Source organism: Manis javanica, chromosome 5 (assembly GCF_040802235.1).
Source record: "Manis javanica isolate MJ-LG chromosome 5, MJ_LKY, whole genome shotgun sequence".
Lineage (NCBI taxonomy): Eukaryota > Metazoa > Chordata > Mammalia > Pholidota > Manidae > Manis > Manis javanica.
Genome location: NC_133160.1, coordinates 113,127,264 through 113,136,295, shown reverse-complemented (window position 1 = coordinate 113,136,295; position 9,032 = coordinate 113,127,264).

The window sequence follows — 9,032 nt, the reverse complement described above, 5'->3', positions numbered from 1 at the left end:
TTGCACTTAACTTACTCTTTAGCAAACAATGCCTCAGCCCACTTTGGGGGCTGAGCAAGTGGCCTTGTTTCATATGCCCCCAGACCAAGATGCTGGTATCTCAGGGAGAAATCATCAGAGCAGGAAGTTACTTGTATCAAGTTAATTCTAAATATCCTAGGACCACTTAGTAAGTCCACACCCCTAAGCTTCTTTTCACATTGTCGAAAATCCTCATCTGCCTATAAACCCCCTAGACAACGCACCACCGGGAACTCTCTTGTCCCCTCTCTGCAGTGGGCCAGGAGCTCTGTCCTTTCAGTTTATCTCTAAATAAAAGCCTGCACCTTGCTCTCCTACCTTGAGTGTTTGTGAAGCTCATTCTTCGGCTTCTTAAACAAGAACCCTGGCATCACTACTATGGACACTTTTTCCTTAGGATGTAACTTAAATTATTAATTTCTTAAAATATTAATCACTGTTCCCAGACAACTTACTTTTTCAGTTAACCTAACATGCTTATGTGTGTGCTGGTAGGTACTAAATAAGCTGTGGGAATTTCCAAGGAAACTTATACTGTTTATTTACATATATTTAGTAGGTTAAGCTTATTACTTATGTTATTCAAATCCCCTTTATCCTTATTTATTCTTCCTGGTCTGCTCATCTTGTAAGAAATGTTTTGAAGATTGCTATGATAAGTGCAGATTTTAGCAATTTATCCTTGTATTTCTGAATCTTTGCATTATCTATTTTGTAAGTGTGTAATAAATACTAGAATAAGCCATATGAAATTTCCATTGGCAATTTTATATAATCATAATGAAGTCTTATGGAGTTTTATTTTCCAGGTAAAGGGTAACTTATCAAGATAAATTAACACTCTGCCCTTTTAAATCCTTTTTGCCTTGAATTCTCTTATGTCTGATATTAATACTTTTATATCAGCTCATTTTCTGTTTGTTGTTGATTTTTTTCCCACAAATTCAGTCTAAGTTAAAATACTGATGAAACCCTGTATTACTGATAGTATGGGAAAAAGGGCCTCTCCATACACAACTGCTAGGAAGGTAAATTGTTTCACTTTTATAATTAAACTAGATTAAATTTTAATTGTGATTTATTCATTTATGTACTTAACTTACTAAATTACAAATTTGTAATATGTAAACCCTTTGGTTCAGAAATTCCACTTTTAAGTATCTTGTAGAACTACCATCCACAGAAAATATATAAAGATTTTCATCACTATATTGCTTATGATAATGAGAAATTATAAGCAACTTAAAAGTACATAAATTGTTGAATGATTAAATTACACATGCATACAGGAGAATACTATGTAGTCTTTTTAAAAATGTAGGTAAATATCTTCTGTCATGAAAAGATGCTTATATTTGTGCTATGTAACAAAGGCAACCTGCTGAAATACAATCTAACTTCAATTAAAAATAAATTATATTGTATGAACTGAAGGGCCCCCACCAGTAAGATGGACGAACTTCCGGCTTCTCTTCGGGGTCCTCAGTTCCCGCCGGCGCCACCTGAAGCCCAATCACCTCTCGCCCCCCTCCCAATCCCAGCACCTAGCCAATAGCCACCAGCCCCGTAGAAGTGACACCTCAATCAATTCATGCCCCTTCCTATATAACCCAGCACCTTTCCCTAATAAAATGGAATTCTCCAGTGAATTGCTGCTGTGTGTCGCTCCTTTCCTTTCATTGGTGCCGAAACCCGGGAGACGGGACACCCCAACTGGGCCCCGTCTTCCCCCCGACACCAGCAGCAGCTTGCCCTCGTCCTCTTTTTCCGGCGCTGGCTCGTCACACTCACCACTCCTCTCTGGCCTTTAGGTAAGTTTTCCCCCCGGAGTGGGCCACTCTTCCCCGAACTATCGCAGTGCCATTGACCGTGATCGTCTGGCAAGGCCCTGATACTCGGGGATGAGGAGGGAACTCTCCCCGCCTCAGGCATTCACAGATGTGGCGGACCCTCAGGCCCCTCCTCCAGCAGCCATAAACCCTGCCTCAGGCCTTCACGGCTGCGGCAGACCCTCAGGCCCCTCCTCCAACAGCCATAAATCGCTGCCTCCGGCCTTCATGGCTGCTGCAGACCCTCAGGCCCCCCATCCAACAGCCATAAATGAGGTGACTCCTTTGCGGATGAGAACGCTCCCTTCCCCCCCCTCCTCCTTCTGTTCCATCCACCGAAATCCGTTCTGTCTGCCAAAAATTCCTAGCGCTAGGTACCTCGTGACTCTGGCACTCTGCCTTCTTAGGGAAGTCTGGGTGATGACCCACACTTCCTAAGAAATTCCGACTCGTATACGAGTTTCTGCAGACCACCAAGGATCATCGGGGATGCCCTTTGTCTCCTTGCGGTCTGCCTCCAGTCTGAGGATCTCCATTCATCTTCCCCTGTTTGTCTCCTTCTCTGTCCTTTAGCCATGGGAGCCTCTTCATCCCTCTCTGAAAGATCACCTCTTAAATGCCTGCTTAAGCATCTGGCTACCCTCTCCCTGACACCTGATATAAAACCAAAACTTCTCCGTAAATATTGCTCCCAAGATTGGCCGACATACCCCCTAGACAATAACAACCAATGGCCCGCAGGGGGAACTCTTGATCCTAACATCACTCACAATCTCTTTAACTACTGCCAGCACCTGAAAAAATGGAAGGAGATTCCCTATATGGAAGCTTTCCGCCTCCTCCTCCCCCCGCCCCCTGCCAAGTTCTCCTAGCCTGCAAGCCACCGCCCCTGCAAAAGCCTCCCTTTCACTCCCTTCCCCTTCTTCTACTACAATAGCCCTTCTCCCTTCCTCCCCCACCATCTCCTCCCCCATCTCACCTCCTCCGCCTTCGACCCCGCAGATTAAGCCTGAGCCTTTCAGCCCCCCTTTAACTAGGTCCCGGGGGCCTCCTCCGTCTTTGCCCTCATCACCTGTTTCTCCCCTGTTAGGGACCGCCTTTGTCTTCTCACATGTTTGTAGAGAGAAAGCACCTTCCCCCATGTCTGAATGCAGCATGGGAAAGCACAAGCTAGAGAACAACCGGTGCAGTCCTTGAAAGTTATCTGTCCACAAAAACATATCTTGTCCTCAAAGATGAGCCAAGACTCCTCACTCTGAAAATAGGGAGACCTTGAAGATGTGTAGGAACACCACCCCGGCTTCTAGCTATGCCCTTCCCCCACTTGCCGATGTGGCAGAAATGGAGAACAAAGAACATTCTGTTTACGCATTCCATAAGCAATTAACTGGAGCCCTGCTGTAGCTCAGTTAGTAGAGCATGGGGCTCTTAACCTTAGAGTCATGAGTTCAAGCCCAACTAGAGCGGCAGAGGCAAGCAGCTGGGCTGCTGGCTAGCAACATGGTGGGTCCGATTCTATCTTTCTTTGTTTTCTTTGCCCCCCTTCCGCACTTCAGGACCTGCTCGACTAGGCACAGCTAGACCGCGTCACTCCCCCACAGACTGAGCCAGAACCCTTCAGTCCCCCTCAGACTCGGTCCCGAGGGCCTCCCAAAATTATCGCCCCCCTCCGGGAGGTAGCAAGATCCAAAAGCATCATGCGCATTCACGTCCCTTTCTCCTTAGGAGATTTAGCCCAACTAGAGAAACGCCTAGGTTCCTTTTCCACTGATCCCACGACATACATCAGGGAGTTTCAATGGACCCTCCAGTCTTACAGCCTCACGCATCATGACATTTTCATGCTCCTGGCCAATACTCTCCTCCCTGAAGAGAGTAGATGAGTTTGGGAATTCGCCCAAATGCACGCTACCGAAACCCACAGGACTGACCCCACCTATCCCCCGGCCCCACTGCTGTCCCCGAACAAGACCCGCACTGGGATTATAACACCGCCGTAGGTCTCCACTCTCGAGATATTTTTGCCCCCTGCTTAATAGCAGGTCTGAAAATGGGAGCTCATAAAGTAGTCAATTTTCAAAATTTCCAAGACATAATTCAAAAGAGAGACAAAACCCCCTCCCAAGTTCTTAGACAGACTCACTCAAGCCCTATTACACTATACCAGCCTAGACCCAGAAACACCTGAAGGAAAACATGTCCTCATGACATACTTCCTAGCTCTAAGCTACCCCGACATTAAAGCTAAACTCAAAAAGTTAGAACAGGGCCCTGCTACCCCACAGACTGAGATCCTAACAGTGGCCTTTAAAGTCTTCCATAACCGGCAGGAGTAGAAAGAACGCCATAAACAAAAGGCTGATCAGGCCAATTTTCAAATGTTGGCCCAGCTGATAAAACCACAACCTGGGCGCCCCTCTACAAACAAGCCCCCCCCAGCAGCTTGTTTCAAGTGTGGAAAAGAGGGACATTGGTCAAGGGCATGCCCCTCCCCCAGATCTCCTACCACCCCATGCCCCAGATGCCACAAAAAAGGCCACTGGGGGTCTGATTGCCCAACCACCCGAAGGGGAGGCTGGACGAACAACCCCCATCCTAAGCCCGCCGTAGTGGGGCTGGCAGAAGAAGATTGACGGGGCCCGGGGCTTCTCGCCCAACCATTTCCATCACCAAACAGGAGCCCAGGGTTACTTTAACAGTAGACGGTCGCCCCATCTCCTTCCTCCTAGATACATGAGCCACCTTCTCAGTCTTGCAAGAATACCGGGGCCCTACCACGCCAGCCATTACTCCTATAGTCGGGGTAGGAGGTAAACAGATTTTCCCATTAAACCCCCCGCCTTTTATGCACAATCCTAGACAGTCCCATACCTTTCTCCCACTCCTTCCTGGTTATGCCCCAGTGTCCCATCCCTTTACTAGGACGAGACAACCTTTCCCTCCTCCACGTTTCCATAACTATATCCACTCCCACAGCCCCCAGTACTCCCTTTCTGATGGCCCTCATAGCCGACAACCCCCCTCTACCCAATGAAAGCTCTGGTTCCACCCTCATACACCCTGTAAATCCCAAAGTTTGGGACATTACAAGCCCCTCCGTGGCCCTATGTCCACCTGCCTCTATCAAATTACGTGACCCCTCTCAGTATATCTGTCAGGCCCAATACCCTCTAACCACTTCAGCCCTCATAGGCCTCCAACCCATCATTCAAGATCTCTTAAACATAAATTACCTCAGACCCACTCACTCCCCATTTAATACCCCCATATTAGCTGTTAAAAAAACCAATAGATCTTTCCGCCTTGTCCAAGACCTTCACCTCATCAACATGGCCGTTGTCCCTATCCATCCCTTAGTTCCAAATCCATACAGCCCTTTATCGCAGATCCCTGCCTCAGCATCCCACTTCTCAGTCCTAGATCTCAAAGACCCATTTTTCTATCCCTCTAGACCCCTGCTCCCATGATTTTTTCATCTTCACCTGGACAGACCCATACACAAGACATTCTAAACAACTCACTTGGACAGTTTTGCCACAAAGCTTCGGAGATAGTCCCCATATTTTTAGACAGGTCGTAGCTCAGGACCTCAAACAGTTTCATCATGATCACTCCAAGTCCACCTTATAATACATAGACAATCTTCTAGTCTGCAGTCTCTCATGGGAACAGTCTCAACTTGACACTGCCTCCCTACTTAACCTTCTAGCTTCCAGAAGTTACCGAGTATCCCCCGTCAAAGCTCAAATCTCTTCCCCTTCTGTCACTTACCTCAGATTCCTTCTATCTCAACAAAGAAAGTCCATTACCTTAGACAGAAAATGGCTCCTCTCTGACCTGCCCATTCCCAAAACCAAGACGGAAATCCTTTCCTTTCTAAGCCTGGCTAGATATTTTAGAGTGTAGATCCCTAACTTCTCCCTGCTCCCTGTTGGCAAGACCCCTAGACGACCTCAGCAAGGGCCCCCCCTAAAAAACCATTATCCTCCTCACCCCGACACTCCTTCATTAAGCTCTGTCAAGCCCTTGTGGAAGCCCCAGCTCTCCATCTTCCTGATTTGTCGAAGCCCTTCTCATTATACATTCATGAGAGGTCCAGTCAAGCTCTAGGAGTCCTAGGCCAATATTATGGCCCATCCTTTGCCCCAGTAGCTTATCTCTCCAAGCAATTAGACCCCATAGTTCGGGGATGGGCCCCCTGCCTACGAGCATTAGCCGCTAGACAGCTCTTGCAGAAAGAAGCTCATAAACTGACATTCAGGGCGCCCCTTACCATTCTGTCCCCATATCACCTAAAAGATCTCTTAACCTACAAAAGTTTACAGACTCTCCCTCCCTCCAGACTCCTGACCTTACTGTCCTCTTTCCTCCAAAATCCCATTCACCCCCTTTGCCATCCATACCCGAATCATGACTTTTTCCTCCTTTACTGCTCTCTCGCTTTTTTTCCTCATTCCTATTGTCTTCCCCACCACCCCAGCCTCCTTTGTATGGCGATTCAAAGTCAGAGAGACTTACACACAGCATCAAACAAAAGTTACTGCCCTCATTGCCACACCAGACTGATCTCTAAAAAGCTGCTCTGAGCCTTTATACCTCCACTTTCCTCCCTCCACCGAAGTGTTCACTAGCAGCTACCCTTATTCTCCCTACCTCTGCTTCCACTATGACCAAAAACAAGCCTATTGCAGGTGATGGCCAGACACCTACAGGAGATGTCCCTACTGGTCTTGCGCCATTCACTACATGGGTAACTTCCAGTACCCACAGTATTACTCCTCCAACCGTTTCATGAAATATCCTAACGGCTCATTCTCCTTATCAATCCCAGATCCCTGGGACACTTGATGGGCCGCCGGAGTCACAGCCTCAGTTTACTACGGGGGGTCCTCGACCCCCCACGGTACCCTTCATATCTCTTGAAAGTATGTTCCCTCTCATTCCCAGATCTCTCAAGTTGCATCAGATATCAGACATTCTGAAAAAGTCATCCAAACTCTTGACGGCGCCTCTTCATCTTCTTATCTCTGCCCCTCTTCCCATTTCTCCTACTCTTCATTACAGCTCATTCAGGACACCACCATCTTTCTCAACCACACCCTTAACACCACCAATTGTTTCTTGTGCGTATCACTACAGCGCCCACTGCTGGCCGCCATGCCCCTTAATATTTCCAACTACTACTTCCATGCAGAAAGAAAACCCCTCTGCCCCTTGGCAGACATACCCCTATGAGAACCAGAATACGCAGATAATCTCACCATCCACCACTGTGTAGGCCCGACTCCACCCCTCTCCAGCGCACTTCACTGCCTCCCAACTCCAGCACACCCTGCATTCTCGTCACCCTAATCCCACAGCTTACACTTTACAGCATGGCAGAATTCCTTGAGCTCCAACCTCCCTTGCCCTCGTGCACAAAAAGGGCTGCTTTCCTTCCCATCATGGTCGGTATCTCTTTGATCACCTCAGCCATTGGGGCAGGGTTTTCGGGAGAAGCCTTGGGTCACTCTCTATGGGCAGTTAGAGATCTCAAAGCCAAACTTGAGGGAGCCCTGACATCCACTGCCGATTCCCTAGCCTCTCTCCAAAGACAGGTCACTTCGCTAGCTAAAGTCACCCTTCAAAACCGGCGGGCCCTAGATCTGCTTACAGCCGAGAAGGGCAGCACCTGCATCTTCCTCCGGGAAGAGTGCTGCTATTACATCAACAAATCAGGCATTGTAGAAACTGACATTACCAAACTCACTGACCTTGCCTCCAGCCTCCACTCTGCTTCCAATTCCAACCCATTCTCTTCAATACTAACAAACCCCCTCCTCACCTAGCTCTGGCCCATTGCAGGCCCCATAATAATCATTCTTCTCGCCTGTCTCTTCTTACCCTGTATAATAAAGTTCATCAAATCCCAAATCGGAAAAATCTCTAATCAAGCTTTCAACCAGCTTTTACTCAGGAACTACCAGCTTCTGGCCACAGAAGATCCCTCACCCTCAGGTGACCTCCTCACCACACGCTGAGATGGACCCCTCTCTCCACTGGAAACTGTTCCTGGAAACAATGGCTGCAGACGCCTGGCTTCTGGCACCCGTATCCTCTTGGCACCATTAGAATCAACAAGTCCTCGACCTATGGTTACAGGGAACCTTCATTGATTTCCAACCTGAAGAAGTCCACATCTACTCGTCCTTACTGTGGAGAGTCCTATCAACCCTTTCCTCCCAGTCCTCAAGCCCTCACTCCCTTCTCCACCCCCGTTCAGCAGGAAGCAGCCAGAGAGAAAGCAACATCCACAACCCCACCCGAAAGGGAGGCTGGAGAAAGGGAGGCTGGATGAACAACCCCCATCCTAAGCCCGCTGTAGTGGGGCTGGCAGAAGAAGATTGACGGAACCCGGGGGCTTCTCGCCCAACCATTTCCATCACCAAACAGGAGCCCTCACCAGTAAGATGGCAAACTTCCAGCTTCTCTTCGGGGTCCTCGGTTCCCGCCGGCGCCACCTGAAGCCTAGTCACCTCTCGCTCCCCTCCCAATCCCAGCACCTAGCCAACAGCCACCAGCCCTGTAGAAGTGACACCTCAATCAATTCATGCCCCTTCCTATATAACCCAGCACCTTTCCCTAACAAAGAGGAATTCTCCAGTGAATTGCTGCTGTGTGTTGCTCCTTTCCTTTCATGAACCACATTTTCTAGTTTTTGTATTGACACTTTGTCATCCTGACACCTTGCTAACCAAGAGGGACTGTCTGTCCCAGGGCCGGAGACAGCCCAGGCTCAGAGAGATAGCAAAGGGCTGCGAGCTGGACTTTCACAAGCAAACCAACCAATCCAGAGTCCACACCCCTCACCTACTCCTTTAGGAGCTTTAACATTCAAGGCCACAGGCCCCATCCTGATCACCCAGGGCCAGCATCAGAGTACTAGGGGCAGAGCCTGTACCCTGGAGCTATGAAGTTACTCAAACTCAGGGTGGAGAGGGCAGGTGAAATAGATGAAGTGGGAAACAATTCAGTGAGAATGTGTGGTATCTTCATCAGGCTGTGGTTATTTGAGTATATACATACATATATATATATATATATATATATATATATATGTATACACATGTCAAAATTCAAGCTGTACACTAAGATTTGTGCATTTTATTCTATGTATTTCAATTTAAAAAAAAGAAGAAATTA